Source organism: Choristoneura fumiferana, chromosome 5 (assembly GCF_025370935.1).
Source record: "Choristoneura fumiferana chromosome 5, NRCan_CFum_1, whole genome shotgun sequence".
NCBI classification, from domain to species: Eukaryota; Metazoa; Arthropoda; class Insecta; order Lepidoptera; family Tortricidae; genus Choristoneura; species Choristoneura fumiferana.
This window is the reverse complement of record NC_133476.1, coordinates 9,460,042-9,478,887: the sequence shown is the minus strand read 5'-3', so window position 1 is coordinate 9,478,887 and position 18,846 is coordinate 9,460,042. Positions and strand designations below refer to the sequence as shown.

The 18,846-nt window shown below is 38.0% G+C and overlaps 1 protein-coding gene across 1 annotated transcript in view; it reads left to right on the top strand.

Annotated features, from left to right (window-relative positions):
* The first annotated feature begins 3,720 nt into the window (after window positions 1–3,720).
* rut (adenylate cyclase rutabaga) overlaps window positions 3,721–18,846 on the top strand; it is a 114,603-nt gene continuing 99,477 nt past the window's right edge. Inside the window, exon 1 of the mRNA XM_074087778.1 lies at window positions 3,721–4,042. The gene's annotated coding sequence lies outside the window, so the exon portion shown is untranslated. The remainder of the gene's footprint in view (window positions 4,043–18,846) is intronic.

The window sequence follows — 18,846 nt, the reverse complement described above, 5'->3', positions numbered from 1 at the left end:
TAAAGTCCAGACCTTCGCCAATTTTCGGGCTAAATGCAGCCGCTGAGACATTCGTTCCGTCGAATATTACACGCTGACAACGTTTAATATAGTTACCGCGTAGTTTCCGGATATATTTTATTATTACTCGTAATTTATTCATACTCGTAGCTTATCCGTACCTACTTTTAGAAGGATCTGTGTTGCGACGGGAGCTGCTAAGATATGCTATTAGGCGCAGATGGAGGCTGCGGCTGGAGATCAGCAGGTCTACTACGAAACTCAAAACTCGAAGTTCGTATCGTACCGTCCCTCTCGCTCTCGTATTAAATAGTATAAGTGTCAGAGGGACCGCACGACACGAACTTCGAGTTTCGTAGTAACCCTGTGCCCTTAGTGTAAGTTTTCTGTTACAAAATACGTCACGATCGCGTTCGCGTTTAAATCAGTTTTTATGGAAACACGAACATCGCAAACGTTCCGCTAGAGGCGCTGTTCGTGTTTGCAATTTGCATACAAATTGAGATTTTGACGCGAACGCGATCGAGACGTATTTTGTAACCGAAAACTTACACTAAGGGCACTGCAGAGGCGCGATATGTTCGCCGCTCCGCGCTTCCTACAATCCAATTTCTCAACAGCCGCCGTCAATAATTCCTTATCGAGGTGACGTTTCGAGTCACGGTCCGTGCCGAAAAATGATCACTTTTCGTAGGCAGCGTGGTTTATTAGACATAAATTTACCGAACACTTCCCTCTGACTCCCGAGGCCTTAGGCACCTTACCAATTTTTATCTTATTCTTACTTGCAGGTACCTACCTACCATGTAAGAAGCGTGTCTGTTACTGGCAGCTATAACGATTTTATCAAAACCACGATCGAGCACGACTAAAGGAAAATGTGTGTGTATCTACTTTTCCGGTGTTAATGAAATTCCAACAGTGACAATAGTAAGTCGGGTCTGATCCATAAATATCAGTGAGTGAGCACTGAGCAGGCCAGCCTCGACCGTATCGTATGTGGCGTCTATATCCGTCCGCGGCGCTTGGGTTGAATGCTGATTGGCATCATTATACGGCGGAAACAATCGCCTCCCCGAAACTGTTGGCGAGTCACAAGACTATCGAATGGTCTCGTACATTACAGTCAGCCTTTTCTCTTATCCATCGATCCATCCCAGTCTATATACGTCCCACTGCTGGGCACAGGCCTCCTCTCAGAACAAGAGGGCTTGGGCCATAGTTGCCACGCGGGCCCAGTGCGGATTGGGAACTTCCATTGAATTGCTTCGCAGTTTTGTGCAGGTTTCCTCACGATGTTTTCCTTTACCGCAAAGCTCGTGGTAAATTTAAAATGTAATTCCGCGCATGAATTTCGAAAAACTCAAGAGGTGCTTCTTCTGTGCTTCCTTTCTTCTCTCATACCATTCATATATAATATGATTCGACACTAGGTATAGGTAGGTATATTATTTATGTTTTGTTATTGTTCTGTTCTAGCTAGGGTTTTTTTTATATATATAAGAGGGGAACGGAAACGAGCAGGCGGGTCACCTGATGGTAAGTACTTTGAACTTTATATTATATATGTATGAGAGTTTATATTGTGGAGTGGGCTATTCAATTATTTTTGTTGACCGATAAATAACTATTTTTAATGACCTTTTGTTGGTAGGTATTTAATGCAAATATCTCTGTTGGACTAATCGAATTTCACAAGCATAAAACAAATGAATAGGTAACTAGTTTTAAGAAGCGTAAAGAACTACTAAAAGTTGTTAAAAATTACATAAAATTTTATACCTAAGCGCTTGCAAATTAAACAGTTGGATATTTAGATATTTACCACTTTGACGATGAACAGTAAATCATTCTGTTGAAGTGTTAATGTCCAAATTTAATGATGTTTAAATAAGGTCGTCGGCGGTTGACCTCACGGCCGTTTCCCGCGGCCAGTTGCCTGCAGCATCAATGATTGCCGGCATTGGGTCTGCTGCCCGCTGCATGCTAATACCGTTTGCTCTAAACATCCTCCTCGTTTTTTTGCCTTAACTTTGGGACTTTGTGCTTTGTTTCCGCAGTGACGGCTTATTTATTAGGGTTTCGTGCCTCTAAACGGGAAAACGGAAATATTACAGGATCATTCGCGTGTCTGTCATTCATAGCTAATTTTCTGATAAACTATTTTTGTGATTGAGTTAATAATAGTTCATTACTGCAGAGGCCGGGAAAGAATGGCTTGCAGGCTGAGTATGTTCACTGTTCACACTAAGGAAGCTGAACTGAAGCCCATGTTTTGGAGCTTCTGGCTTAGTTCTTTTTTCAGAGAAGCCGCAGGAACACACTTAAAAGTTCTAAACTTGTGTTTGAAATTGTCATTTTTTTTATCACATTTCATCAAATTAATTTTCAAAACAGAACATTACCTACAAGGTTTGTTACAAATGTGGTACGATTTATTAGACATCATTGCGCTGGTAATAAATCGCGAAAAACATATTCGCAGGATGCTGACAACTGGACAAGGTAGGTAAATGTTTTATGGTTTGCTAAAATTGTCAACAGAGTAAAAATACAGCAGCCGTTTTTACGATGATATGACGTCAGTTGCATGCCATTAGCTAAATAAACAATGTTAATTTTGAACTTACGTTTACACAAGGCAAGGTTAGGCGACATGAGTTAAAACAATCTGCTATTGTGTTTTGATAATCGCAGATGCTTTGAACTTTGAAGAGGCTTCGTAGAAATCCATGATATGACATTAATTTGTGACTGTATGAAGTAACTTTGACATTTGTGTCGCATACATTTGTGAGTAAATGACAGTTATCTAAGAGGTTATTATTAGTCGTCACAGAGTCACAGAGGATTGAAGAGCTGGCAGCTTCCTCGGACAAAGAATCAGCTTAGCAATTCAAAGAGGGAACGCTGCCTGCGCATCTTCGGAACTTTGCCTAAGGGGTCTGGCTTAAATATATATATATATTTTTATTTAGTTTAGAATAGCTATAATACTGTTTCCTGTTGTAAGTCCCCAATTTAAACATATCACATTTATAATGACCTGTGATAATGACAGTTTGAAGTAATTTTGACCTGTCTGCAATCGTTGATCGAAGGTCTGCAACATGTAACTTACCAGCTGGTGCGCTCTTCGTCAGGCAACTCTACCCTAGTGCTTCTATGATGGATGGTGTTTTACGGACGAGTTGGGTGTGGCAGTAGTGGGGTATAATCCAGTGTCCAAATATAAGTACGACTAGGTATTAATATCCTACTACTAACATTATAAACTAGCTTCTGCCCGCGGCTTCGCTCGCGTTTAATTTGGGGTAACCTAGATTTACTTTCTTCGATCCTTTTTTTCGTGTCACGTCTAAACCGCTGAACCGATTTGGTTGAAATTCGGTATACAAATAGTCTGAGTCCCCGGGAAGGACATAGGATAGTTTTTATCCCGGAAAATTGCATAGTTCCCCGGGATAGCGATAAACAAATACTACGCGGACGGAGTCGCGGGCAACGGCTAGTCTTATAAGATACTAGTGAAATGGCATTTGATTGATCTTATCTAGCATCTATTCTGTAGGTATTCGGCAAGACAAGTGCCTATGACATTACTTACTACCATTGAGAGAAGGGCGCTTCCCCGCCTGGCGTCTCACCCTCCACCCGGTGTTCGAGTAGACCAACGCAGCGCCGCGCGGCGCCCCCCGCGCTAGCGAGCGCATCGCTCACTCGCACAGCCAGACAAGCTAACCAACCAACCAGTCATTGAGCGGCGGTATACAGTCGCGCTCGTGTCGGACGTGTAAACGATAACAATTTACGGCTAAAGTGACATGCGCGTTTACTTGCCCTAATTGCTAACTAAAAACAAACGAACCGATTGGATTACAGTGATCGAACAAAGTGACAGTGCTGTGTTAACACTCATACTCATAGAAATAGTCTTATTCCGCGTTTCTAACTCCGCCAGTGCAGTGTTTATGTTGGGAGCGCGGCACCCGCTCCGTCCAGCGTGCCGGAGGGACGTCGCCCTCGAGGATTTCTTAAAAAGGTGAAGAGTTTTAATATTTAGCTTATGTTTACGATACTTACAAAGTGCAATGCGCAGTTCTTAGCATATTTCTGATTATTTCAACTTAAAACCTGATTCATACGAGCAAGGATGAGTTTGTTTAGTCCCAACATACTTAATCCGGTTTTGAAGAACTCATATTCGTTACCCATTGTCTAAACTTGTTTTATAACCATGTTAATTTGTTAGTTTCTTGTTTGATAGTTTTTCCGCGGGTAGGTAGCTTATTTTTTACTTTGTAATAAATACGTAAGTGTTGTGGAGTTGTGTTCTGTTCTTGCTGTCCTCGGAATAAACATCGTAAACAATCCACGAGTTTACTTGAATAAAGCAGTTCATTCGTCAAGGATCTTATTTATGATTTTGGCGCCGCCTCACACCTTTATCGTTACCTGCTTCATATCACGACGACTGTCTTGGTTACCTACCGGCTTGCGTCCATTTTATATCAACCTACCAATAGGCTATAGGAACACCTAGATTATCAGCGCAAACCGATCTGTAAATAATTGATAGGATAGATCGCAACGCAACGATACCTAATCGCTAGAGGGAGACCTGCGCCATCGCTGCTGAGCAGACCGAATAGGTAGGTAATACAAAATTCCAGTTAGCAAGCGGCTAATAGGTCGGCATCAAAGTCAGCGGATTAGTTAACTCGGTCTACTATGGCGTTAAGTTCGAGGGTGTAAAACGAAAAAAGTGTGCAGGGACTTTTGATAACTTTCAAGTCCAGAGAAGACCAAGCTAGATCGATTATTCGCCCTGAAAACCCCAGCAGAAATCGTTAGAGCAAGCAGTTTCCGAAAATCCCAAACTAAATAAATAAATACCTGCCTATAGTTACAAGAATTGCTCATTTATAAGCATCTCACTAAAAACATTTCATATAAAATTGGCGGACAAGTCTCTCGTAAGCTTCTAACGCTTAGGTAGGTAGTTAGGTACGCTGTAAATAGAGTAATCCTAGCAGAAACCAAACCCCAAACACCTCTACCAAACATGTCGTAAAACATTGAAGACATAAAATTTAATTTCTTAATATAATAGGTAGATAGGCCAGACCATTCGATGGAGTTATTTACGGTGGGAAATTACGTCATACTTAGGTCTTCAATTATGATTATGATATATAATAGACCTATGAAACGGTCAAGCCGTTTTATATATCAAAGTGTAAGGTTAGTAATGACAGGGCTCTGAGGCTTTGCGTTTCCTAAAATTTGGTAACTTTTTTACAGCGCAGCAGCGTAAGCGTAGGAGGTGATGAGTCTCAGCTGTCAATGGTGGGATCTATAAGCGAAGCAAAATATGAATTGTCTTTCCATGACTCTTACAAAAAGAAACTTCGAGATTTCGAAATTTCGAATCCAGTTGGATGCTATGCTAAATTACCCCAGAACCCCACCATAACCCAGTGTAGGTACCTACCATATATGCAAAGCATGCTATAATTCATAATACCTACGTTGTTTAGCATGATCAAATCGATTCAGCAAAGCTTGGTGTGGCGTGTATTTTTAACAAAATGAAATACCTATGTACATTTGACATCGCATCGGAGTATCGATAATATCGACATTCCATATTGAACAGGTGCAATTAACAGAATCGACCAGCATTGAATTGCAGCTGATATTGATAGCTTGTTTGTGTTTGGGGTTATTAACAACTAAAATTGCAAATTGTTGTCTAGGATTAAGCAAGGAAAGGCTAAAGTTCGAATACGGGCAAGGTTACGTAATGCCCCCTCTACCGTGGACCCGGCGCCGGCAGGCACCCTCCTTATTGAAACCAAGGAGAAATTTATTGCACCAGGTACCTACCTAGACCGTAGGAACCCTATCGTGAAAATTAGAAATTAGTCGAAAACGTTCATAAATACATTAAATAAATAAATACGCAGCGATATAGGTATAGCTGCGCATTTATTCGTGCGTAAATTAAATAATTGAAAGTTTAAACCTAAGTTTATTTATCAGTATTCATATTTTATTATTCTTAATTTAGACCTGCAAGAAGAATTGTGGTTGCATTAGTACACGGTGGCGCTATATTGAGCACTTGAAAAGTGCTCTACGGCCGCGCAATGCAATGCAAGTTGCACCATTTTCTAGCACGTCATACAGGGCGTAATGTAATATATTTCTACAAGCGTCAATTACTCCCCAACACTGAACTAATTGGGTATTTAGATACGATTACAAATAGGCGTTACATTATTAAGCGAATGTCCTAGAATGTGCATTCTAATGAATGTGTGCGCATTTAGCTTTAGCACTCAATGGCGAGGGTGCGGAACTGGTTATAAAGTGGCAAGTTCAAGTAAAAGGGTGTTAAACTAAGTCGAGCTTACGAAACGAAATACGTTGAAGCAGCATCGAAATCGTATCTACAATATCTAGGTAGGTTTCTATTTACATATATGTATCTAGAATATCTAGGTAGGTATCTATTGACATATATGTAATAGATAATAGTCGCTTAATTATGTAACGCCTATTTTTAATCGTATCTATATAACTACCTAATCAGTTCAGTGTTGGGGGTTGGGGTAATTGACGCTTGTAGAAATATATTACATTAAGCCCTGTGAATCGAATACCTACAAATCTTACAATGCGACAAAGATTTGAATGAACGTGGGTGACGGTTGCAGGAGGGCGCTTTATTTTTTTAATATTATTATTATTATTCGCATTATCAATGCTTTAATGTCAAAATACACACTAAAACGAACAGAAGATACAAACAGCGATATACGAGTAGGTACACGGCGAAATGTAAAAAGGGAAGTTTTTACCCGACTGCAAGGAGTGGTTTTGTTGCAAGATGGTGTTTGCAGATTGCCAAGGACAATCTTTTTATAGTTCTGGCTTGGTATATAAAACCAAAAAGAGAATGTTAATTGAAAACTTTTTAAATTTGTCGTAGTCGCGTCACGTGGAGGCTGGAATTTAAACTACCAAACTAATGTCTGCTGTGACTGATGTTTTGATTTCTCACAGTGCGTGGTGTCACATTTTTGGTAAGAACTGAAATAGGTGCTTCTAACCGCCAAAATGATATAAAAGTTCCGAAGATGATGACTGACGAGGCATCACAGTTATTAAATAGCCGCAATGAAAAACACACTTGCGAACTAAGAAGGGTTAATTCTTCTCTTTATGAACGTTGACAAAATCGACGCTAAAACAAGAAAACGCGTTCCTTCCGTGCGTACAATAGATTTATTACTGCTTTATAATCTCTCTTGTCCTGAATCACATGTATACCTACAGTCACAATTCATCACCGGTCATGACTCTAAATAAAGTTATTCGAAAACAAATTAAGGAAAAGACAATGTTTTAACCAAACCTATGACCTACGTATTTCTTATTCTAACAATAACACTGGTCCCATTATGTCGGAAAAGCTTTTCTCCCAGCGATATGTTAGTTAATTAACTAAACATAAAGCTAAGCTACGAAAGTAGACGATCTTAATTGCTTGATAGCACATAATATCTGCTGGAGAGCCTAGCTAGGGCCAAACAAACACAAGTCCTGTATGCTTAGTGTATTTTCTCGTTCACAAAATACGTCTCTATCGTGTTCGCATTAAAATCTCAATTTGTATGGAAACACGGACAGCGCCTCTAGCGGAAAGTTTGAGCAACAACTTTTGTGAGTGTAGGTTTTCTACGTTAACTATTTCGTCCGCGTATCGTAACGAAAACGGGTGACGACGTCGCACCGTGGACGAATGTTTTGTGAAAACGCCACACTAGCGAGGCACTGATTGAATGAGGAGAGCTCGATTTTAAAGCACGTGTTTCTGATAGAAGGCACAGCAGCTGGGCGCTGCCTGCGACAGCCGCTCGGGTGCGTGACCTACTTCCTAGGGTCGCGCTGGTCCCGGCGAACGCGGCACGATTCGCTAGTAGATATAACACTTAAAAGTTATGACTTTCGCATGCTAATATAGCTAATATTGGTCGACTTAAACGTAGTTTAATTTGTACTACTTGGAAATACAAATATCGTAAAATTTGCAAAGGGCCTGTCGAATTACGATCATTCGTGTACTCGAGCATATAGGTAGTACATTAATTTAACTAAAACTAAGTTTATAAGAACTTCCCCGCTTCAAGAAAGATACTGCAGCATTTCCTCATTATCGCAATGCTAAGACCCGCGAGGAAGCTGCCAGCACTTCGATCCTCATGTGTCGTTCGACGTTTTGATAATTATCTGGATATTCCAACTAACGTCACTGCCAAGTAACCTCGTAAGTAATAAAATTTGCATGGTGAATTTTTGTTAAATGCGGACGTGTATTACGTTTTGTCATAAATAAAAGTATAAAATGTTTTTTTGCAAAAATTTGTTTCCAGGTTTTCACTATATTTTGACGACCAGATGGTCCCGGTTTCGATTCCTTTGTCGGGGCAGATATTTGTATGAAAAATACGAATGTTTCTTCTCGGGTCTTGGGTGTTTGATATGTATTTAAGTATGTATCTATCTATATAATTATATGTATCCGTTGATCAGTACCCATAACACAAGCTTTGATAAGCTTACTTTGGGACTAGGTCAATTGGTGTAAATTGTCCCGTGTTATTTATTTATTTGCAAAAAAATTGTAGTATGAAAGACGAGTTCATTCGACGTCAAAAATATCTCTTTTTGAGAAAGTAGGGAAAAAATTATTATGACACATGATAACTTTTTTATGCCTAGAAAACTGGCAGTGTTTGTATGTTGAATAGCATATCGCTTGCTTAAAGTTTTTACAAACTCGCTAGCTATTTTAATGAGGCGTAAATAATTTGGTTGGCGAGTTTTTCGTTATAGATCCTTGCGGTCTCAAAGTTTCCACTATGTAGGGCGTAAAAATGTAACCCTTTTCGAAAGTCAAATACTGAGACAGTATGCCATGGCTTAAACTAAATTCAATGTTTATTTCTTCGTCTCATTTGCAATAGGTATTTAGGTCAGCATTTCCGTAACTTTTCACAACGAAAAGATTTATACCATTTAATCCTGTTTGTCACCTACCTACGAATATTATGCAGACCGAATATTCTGCAGTTCGTATGTCAAAATTCGCAAAATTATATATAACTTCATGGTCAGCAAAGTTTTATACTTATATAACTTCATGGTCATTATTAAAGTTCTGTTGAAATTGTTAAATTCACAAGCGTAACATTGCAGTGACACATAAAATAGTCCCAAAAAACTCAGTTTTATCCTTCTTTTGCTAAATATGGGTGAATTAAAAAAACTTTAAAAAACGTCATAAATTATTTTAGAACCTCTGCACTGTTTTACTGAGATAATTAAATTAATTATTTTAGATCTTGACTATCTTTTAAAAATTAAGAGTTAGGTTAAGCCACTAGTGTCTTGGAGAAATTTACTTCATTTGATCTGTTCAAATAATGGGGAAATCAAAAATAACACGTTGCGTGTATTTTAAATGCCAAAGTATTTAATTTTGTATGTTTTGTAAAAGCCCACTTGCTGAAATTACCAGACGAATCAGTGTTATTATTTTGAAGCCCCACGGACGCTCGATATTTCTGATGTCTACTATTTATAGTATTCGATATTCGTAACTGCATAGCTGCATAGCAAGGTAAACGAGCAGTCTCAACATGTTATTGATTTTTCAAATTTCATTCTTATCAATCGTTTCCAACGCGCGTGTTGTCGTACGAGTGTCGTATCTACAAGAACTTAAACTGACCATTATCCTCATTTTATTTCTGAAGGGTCAAAATAGGGTTATCAATGCAGTATACTTTGTTGACAGGAGCGGAACCGAGCGCCCTGCATTCGCAAAAATGTTCAAACAGTACCCTTAGTTTAAGTTTTAGGTTACAAAATACGTCTCGATCGCGTTCGGGTTAGTCTCAATTTGTATGGAAACACCGAACATCGCAAACGTTCCGCTAGAGGCGCTGTTCGTGTTTCCATACAAATTGAGATTTTAACGCGAACGCGATCGAGACTTATTTTGTAACCGAAAACTTACACTAAGGGCACTGGACATTTAAATGTTTCTAAATTTCGAACAAAAACCATCCCCTTACTAATATTATAAATGTGAAAGTAAATTTGCCTGCCTGCTTGTCTGTTGCCTCTTCATGCAAAAACCGCTGAAATCGATTTAGATAAAGATGAGATTAGGTATGGAGATAGTTTCAGGTCCTGCGAAGGACATAAAATAGTTTTTATCTAGTTTCCGTGAGATAGCGACAAATTAATTCTTCACAGACGGAGTCGCAGGCAAAAATGATATCCTCACTTAACGCTCCTGAGAAGAAGTACAGTACACACGAACCAATTTTTTTCTAATAGGTACTAAAAGTTTCTGACCTAAGCCGTGGATAGACGGATTGACAGACGGATTAGTGAATCAGTAAAGGTTTAGTTTTTACTATTCTGACTACGAAACCCTAATAATTATACCTCACTAGGTATATCGGCATGTCCTTTTGATGGCGGTAGTTCAAATGAAGCTTAAATTAGTAATGCAGCTAATTCCTTGAGTCGTATCACATTTCTTGCATGAAATAACACACTCGGGACAGGCTATCTATAATTAACTTACATAAACTTTCATAAAATGTTCAAATCATTTCAAACTTTTTACTAATTACAGAATACTTTACTAGGTATATATATATATATAATCGTAAAAGCTAAAACAGTCTTCTCATCGCGGTTTGAAACAGGAGAGACTAAGTATACTAGTATTATTTAATTTTCACTAATAAAACAATTACATTTTAAGTGTGAGACTTGATTTATATTCCCACGTACTATATTCCTATAGTGCATTAAAAAGACGTAATATTAAAAACCGGCTCCGCGAATGCCCAAGTCGTCACGAATCCATAATAATATAAAATATGTACCCCTCCTGTCAGTTTAATAGCACAGTATATATATTATATAAGCTAATATATATGTCGGCGGCCGATCGTAAAATCCGCCAGATCACGAAATTCCTAGGCATATCGTGAAACGCCGCCATTTCATGATATGCCTAAACGTTGGCCAGGCATATCACGATGTGCCTGAGAAATAATACGGCAGATCGATTAGAGCAACGCATTCGTCGATATTCCTAGCTCTATACCGAGCACATCGTAAAATAGTTTCTTATTTGGCCACTGGTGGCGCTGCGTATGCAATGGCGGCCGTGACCAGCTGACCGCCCGTGTTTGTTTAGCGCGTGAAAAATGTCGGCGTCGCAACAAAATGATCTTTAAACCGAAAATAGTGATTGAATTCAAAATAGAAGTGCAAAAGAAGCTTTTGAACATCAGCTCCGTTCTCTTTATGTGAATCAAACGGATTCTGTGCACAATGTGAAAAAACCATGGACGTCTGCCCGTATTTTAGAGGTTAGAATTTTGTTGGTAAATAAAGTATTCACTAGTTGTTATTTATTTATATTGAAAAATTTAGGTAGGACGAGCGAAGCGAGGAGTGGTTAGTATTAATTGTGATCACGACGCACGAGCCGAGCGAGCGAAGTGAGCGTGCCGCGGCAGCGGCCGGCGAAGTGCCAGAACCGATATGGCGGCGTTTCATGATATGCCTAGGAATTTCATGATCTGCCTAAACTGGCCAAATCATGAAATGGCGGCGCTTCATGATATGCCTAGGAATTTCATGATCTGCCTAAACGTCACTAGGCAAATCGCTAAACGGTGAGTTATGAACGATATGGCGGATGTCCCTTAGCCAATTCATGAAATGGCGGCATTTCACGATATGCCTAGGAATTTCGTGATCTGGCGGATTTTACGATCGGCCGCCGACATATATACTGACTGTGTTAATAGCGTCATAGGCAGATGGTTACACAGCAAAATGCAAGCGCTTTGACTTGTCTAGCAATTTATATTCTTTTCTTTGAAATAACATTGAAATAATAAGTAGGTAGGTAAATATATAGTTAAATTAGACTTCGATCAAAGTTTTTACACTAACCGTTTTTACACTAAAGTATATCCAAAATCGAGTGAAATAAATTTTTAAACCTTTTGCAAGTCGATGAACTTACTATCTGTGTCGTCTTGCAGTAGGTATACATATTCTGTTATACTGTGGCCAAGTTTCGATTGCCTTGTTAATGTATGAATCCATCTGTATAAAATTTTGAATTGTGTATAATATGTTTAATTTATTAATGCTCCTACATCGTGATAATAGCGCCCTGCTCTATTAAGTATGTCTGTGATGCATCATATTTGTCTGTCACATAAAATTGTAGTGGTTAAACAGGCCATTAGTACGTACAATTGTGACCTATGTTGATTGACGAATTCCTACTTTAGGTCCTACTCTACCATTTCTGTTTTCAGTGATCCAGTGCCGGGACGGGACCTTTGAGACATCCTATAATAGCGCAGTTTAAATCCTTCGATATTCCGATTTTTGAATTGATGCATTCCGTAACATGCTGTTTCGAATGTTTATTTTCAAAATTACTTCTATTTTGTCACAATCAATTGATAGATTAGGTAGGTTAGGTTAGGTTAGGTTAAGTAGACTTGATTTCGTACATTCTTCAAACATAAATTTTAGCGGAGATTAAAGTTGAATTAAAAAAAAACTCGAGCATGTACAATTTGGGCTATTTTTAACCCCCGTGTGTGTCTGTCTGTGGCACCGTAGCTCTTAACCGGGTGGACCGATTTCAATGCGGTTTTTTTAAAAATTTGAAATCAGGTTTTGTAGCGATGGTTCTTAGACATGTTTTATCAAAATCGGTTCAGCCGTTTCAAGATCATCAGCTCTTTTGTTCGCTGCGGTAGGAATCTTAGACGCATAATGGGTATTTACTTTAATTTCAAACATATTTGGGACCTAAAATTTGAAACACCCATGTATCCTATATAATTATGCAAGATTATGTAATTCTCGGCCTGATGCTGCAACTTTTTGTTGGTTAGGTTATACGTATTACCTTCTTACGCGGTTTTGCTCCATTTACCTTATGTGTTCTCAAACTTAAGACAAACGTATTTGTCTAATAGTTACGAGAAAACTGTGCATCTATACAAAAAATCATAAATGAATCCGAAATATTTCTGTTAATGTTAGTTCATCCACAATGAGATGGTAAGCTCTCCCCAATCAAAAGTAGGTACGTAAATAATAATATGGAACCGATAGAAATAGGGGTCAGTTGGGTCGTTCGAATTTGAAACTTTTGCAATGAACACATTATTATTGCTCAATAGAGCACTCAATTGCTTTTGTTTGAAAGGCAGCTGATTAATTAGTTCTAGATTTCTATCTAAACGAGGCTACACTCCTGTACCTACTACGCCTGAGTCTTAATAGCTGTTTGAGGTTTGACATTCTTTAAGATTGTTTAACTTCGTCTGGCATCCATTAGTAGCAGTTTTGTTAGTATTTGGGAATTTACTATTTGACTGTCATTTTTTACCCGTATTTTTGTTGTTTTTTTTTTACTAGCTTGTGTATACTTCATTTTTAACTATATCTATGTATGTATGTACATAGATTTTTAAGTCTTATTGATTTTGGCGATTATGCGTACTTCTGATGATGACAATACAAATGCTGCCATCGAGCTGATCTGGTGATGGCGTCGGACGGAAGCTAGACTGGAATTCCAAGACAGAACAATGTAAATTAGCCATGTTTGGACTTGTTAGAATAGTCTTAGAGTGTATTTGAGTAGTTTTTTAAACTACCAATAATAATTATGGCTTACCTCAGTCAGCATCTAACCTAACAGTAAACAAACTCAAAGCTTGATAGTAGCATTAACCACTATGCTATCCGCCTGGCTATCAGTTGTAATGTAATGTCACCAGGTGCCCTAAAAGGGTATGTAATATTGATGACATGGCCTAATTTATTGCCTTTGAACCTCGAATATCGGCTGATGAACAGAAATGTACTGGTAGCCATAGAATTATGACCTCTCATGTCACAATAGGTAAGTATATTTTAATTAACTATTATCCTGCCCGCGCGTCGAGACACCGGAGTCCTACTATTAATTTTCCACTCCTATTTGAAGTCTGAATGACAGTTGTAAATTAGGCGACGCGGTATCCCGCGATAAATTATGGCTTATTCATTTCATGTAGACATGCGAAGATTATTGTTTGTTATTTCGCGTCCAACCATGAATAGCGTTAAACAATGTTAACTGAGTACATATAGTATTGTGACTATTGTGTTAAATGAAGTCAGCCGTGTTAGTGTTTGATCTCAGAAAAGCAAAGAATCTTAGAGGAGTCAATTTATTTAGTAGTGATTTAATCATGCTTGCACAGTGGCCAAGATGAGCTCACCCTCGCAGTACCTACCTGATCGCCTTGAAGACTTGCTTGCAGGAACTTCAATTAACCAATTGTCTGCTTAAAACTTTATACTGCCAAAGGTGTGGATTTTTATTGTTTTGTTATTGTTTATGTAAATTTTGACAGCTGGTTTGTGAAGTAAAGATTGGGTATGATTTTATTGATCACATAATAAATGCGTTTTCGACGACCTAATAAATAATATTTGTTCCTAAAATAGTAGATCTGTCACCTTAATTGAATCACCAAATACTATTAAAACGGTTACCTAAATATTATTTAAAAATTACTCGGAAATAATATTGATCATCAAATAATTATATTGGCTTCCAAAATAATAGATGTGTCACCAAAACTAAATCATCAAACAATATAGAAATGGCTTACTAAAAATTAATTATAATCACTAGAAAATAATACTGATCATCAAATAATTGACCTGAAATTTGACGATAATGATATACAATGAATGAAATAATAATAATAATAATATCTTCTCACAAATTACACCAATTGACCCAGCCCCAAACTAAGCAAAGTTTGTTCTATGGGTGCTAAACAACGGGTAGACATACATACACATATACTTAAATACGTACAAACATCCAAGACTCAAGTACCTACTACAAACATTAAATTTATATTCATCATACAAGTATTAGCAAAAAATGTTCGGTTCTGACACTTCGCCGGCCGCTGCCGCGGCACGCTCGCTTCGCTCGCTCGGCTCGCGCACTAAGGGTCGCAGTTCTACCCAACACTCCTCCTCGCTTTGCTCGTCATTGTACCTAACCAGACCTGCCTTAGTAGAATAGGTAGAAGCATCGAATTAAGGAACTGATCTATTTATTAATTGACAGATCTATTGTTTTGGTGATCGAATTTTGATCATCAAACTATAATTTAGGATACAGGTTTACATTAATCTGATGACTCATACTTAGGGACAGATAGGGACTTGATGACCAATTTATTTCTTAGGGATAGATATAATAGCTAGGGTATCGCAGTTTAGTTGATAAATTTATATTTAAGTGACAGAAAATATAGTTCCCGTAAAGATTTCATCATTACCCCTTGTTTTTTTTATTCGACTGGATGGCAAACGAGCACGTGGGTCTCCTGATGGTTAGAGATCACCACCGCCCATAAACATCTGCAACACCAGGGCCCTGCAGATGCGTTGCCAACCTAGAGAGCTACGTGAAGTTAGCACCCGATATTGGAAAAATATTTTTTATTTTATTTTATTCTCATAGATTTTGGTATGTAGTTGATTGTAATACATTTTTTTTCGTTTGTAGTAGCTCGAAAAAAAAAATTACAAGACTGAAAAAAACTCATCCCCCATTTCATCGACCCTCAAATTGAGTCATTGATTCTGAAAGAGAGTCGTTTGTAGTTGATTGTAGTAGAAAACATTTCGTTTGTAGGTAGTTCAAGAAAAACATTTTTTTTTCTCAAGTACAAGTACAACTTTGCACCTATACTTATGGCACCCGACTTTGGAAAATCTCATTTTTTTTCATGATTCTAATAGATTTCGGTATCTCAGTTATTCTGAAGTTATTGCACTTTATTACTATAATGACGTAATGAGGAAAGAAATCCAGGATTTTCACTATTCAATACTTCATTGTGAATTCGCTAGTTACTTGTAGAACAAGTTGTGACTCATACAATATGGGTTTCGAAGTGTAGGTAGCCTTCCAATGAGGTTGTATATTTTATTAATATTTATGAAATTCATAACATTTAAACTTGCATTTACATTTGGAATGGGTATAAGCAGCTATCAAGTTACAAACCGTGAACTATAAATGGCTTCTTGTAACATCTTGTTTAGTGCTTTTCCTTTTATAGTTAGATTTAGGGTCTGTTTCACCATCCATTGATTAGTGTTAACACTAATCATTGGATGGTGAAACAGCCCCTTAGTCAATTACTATACGTACGAGAAGCTAAAAAGAACCTGCATATTTAACACGTTAATTAACTTTTATTTAAATTAGTTCTAAGCTTTGTTTCCTGTAACAGGAGCAATAAATTAAAATACCTATAGGTATTTTACCTCATCGGTAAACGTGTTTTCTCAAACATCCACGTAAATGTCGTCCTTATCTGTGTAATAATAGAACGCCCAGTAAGTACGTCGTTGTATAGCGCTTATTGAAGATTCGTTCTAATATCACAGAATAAGTAATAGTACAAGCCACTTTTAAAAACTGAAACTATTGTATACCGAATTTCATCTATATCGGTTAAGCAGACGTGATGAGGTAACAAACAAGCACACTTACAAACTTTCGCATTTATAATATTAGTGGGATAGGATATCACAGTATCGTAATATTACATATGTATTTGATGTTCAGTAATCCGAAATACTATTGTCAGTAACAGTAAGTAGGTATCACGATATACATTGTTTAGTTAAATTATTCCTTACGTACGTTTTACTTAAACAGTACCACTACCATGAGTTTACAGAGACCGTACTCGATAGCGACGGCGTAAATTATTTGTAGAGGCGCTGTGCAATTCTCCATACAAATAATTTACACCGTCGCTATCGAGTACGGTCACTGTAAACTCATGGTAGTGGTACAGGATACTAGGTGGTCCCGCGGGTGTCCCCACTCGATTACGGTGGCCGAGCGGCTGCAATAACGATTATGGTTTTAAAGGCTGTCATGTGAAGTTTATAAGCCTTGTTCACACTTTCTGTACGTTAATAGCTGAAAATTACTAACTCGACAGATTAGATTTAAATACAGTAGTCAGTCGCCAAAATTCAAAACATTACTAACAAAATGGATAAATAAATAATCGAAATAAATAAATATTATTATTATAAAACTCTTTCAACTTCCCTTTCAAGATTAATAATTAACTATTCGTGGTCCTTATGTCACTTAAGGTCCGTTAAAGAGCGTTGGTGTGTCTGTTCGAAAAGTTCGATAAATCGTTAATCCAGTAGATCTGAATCTAGCGGTAAATTACCTACTCTCAAGGCATTTACTGTTCTTGAGAAAGACGCCATCAGGCAATGTGAGTACAAATGAGATGAAATAATAGTTACCTAACCCTAAACATACCTAAACAACAACTTTCTACGGCAATTTCCAAACGTGAATTCCAAAAAAAAAACGTTGATTCCACTTCTGTAAACCCTTCGGTACATCATCATCATCATCCTCATCATGATCGGCCTTTTGGTTATCCAATCTTGGATGTAGGCCTTTTCCCTCTTCTTCCACTCTTGGCGATCTTGCTGTCTCATCCAGTCTCGACCTCCGTGTAGGGCTTGCAATCCGGATAACCGGATATCCATATTATCCGGATATCCGCCCATTTTCAAATCCGGATAGGAAGCTCTTCATTATCCGGATAATTTGGATAATTCGAATATCTGATATTAAGCGCGCGCTCGCGCATTATGAGAGGTTAATGTAGTGTATGCATACACACAGATACATTTATTTTTGTATTAGGAAGGTTTACATGCAATACTTATTTAGTTAGGTTCATTCTTAACATCTTGTTTGGTAGTGGCGATGATGAATTTTTGGTAAATGTGTATGTAAGTAATGTACGTGTTTATTTTATTAATATTATTATATTTTATGTATTTTTTCAATCTTCAATATATTTTTTACCTTACATTACACACACCTGCTTTGATCACCTTTTTCTTGATTCTATGTTAATAACATCGTCAGGTCGAATAAGAAGGTATAAGAAGAGATCGCTTTTTAGGGATTAGACCCCTGTTTTCTCGTCTCCTACCCTACCTTTTAAGTTCTGATTTCATTTTATAATGAATGTTTTTTGGTGTTCAATACAATACGCTTTGTATTGTATTGTGTTATTTATTCTTATAATAGAGCAAGAGCGCGCAAGAGCCAGACCTTCGTTATAGTATCGTTATAATCCTTCGTTATAGTCCGACTACAGGACCAGAGCACGAAGCCAATTCTTTTGCAGCGGGGAGTCAGACAAGGAGATGTGATCTCCGAAACTGTTCACCGCTGGATTGGAAGATGATTTTAAGGTTCTGGACTGGAAAGGACGAGGCATTAACAATAATGGGGAGTACTTCACTCACCTTCGATTCGCCGACGATATTGTAGTCATGGCTGAGACTATGGAGGACCTCAGTGCTATGCTCGCTGACCTCAGCAGAGATGTTTCCGACCGAGTTAGCTTAAAAATAAACATGGACAAGACGAAAGTCATGTCTAATGTTGTGCCAGCTCCCGTAATAGTCGGAGGTTCTGCGCTCGTAGTTGTTGACGACTATATATACCTGGGACAAACGATCCAGTTAGGTAGGTCTAACTTCGAGAAAGAGACCACTCGTCGAATCCGACTCGGCTGGGCAGCATTCGGGAAGCCTTGCAGTGTTTTTTTGGCCAAATTACCGCAGTGT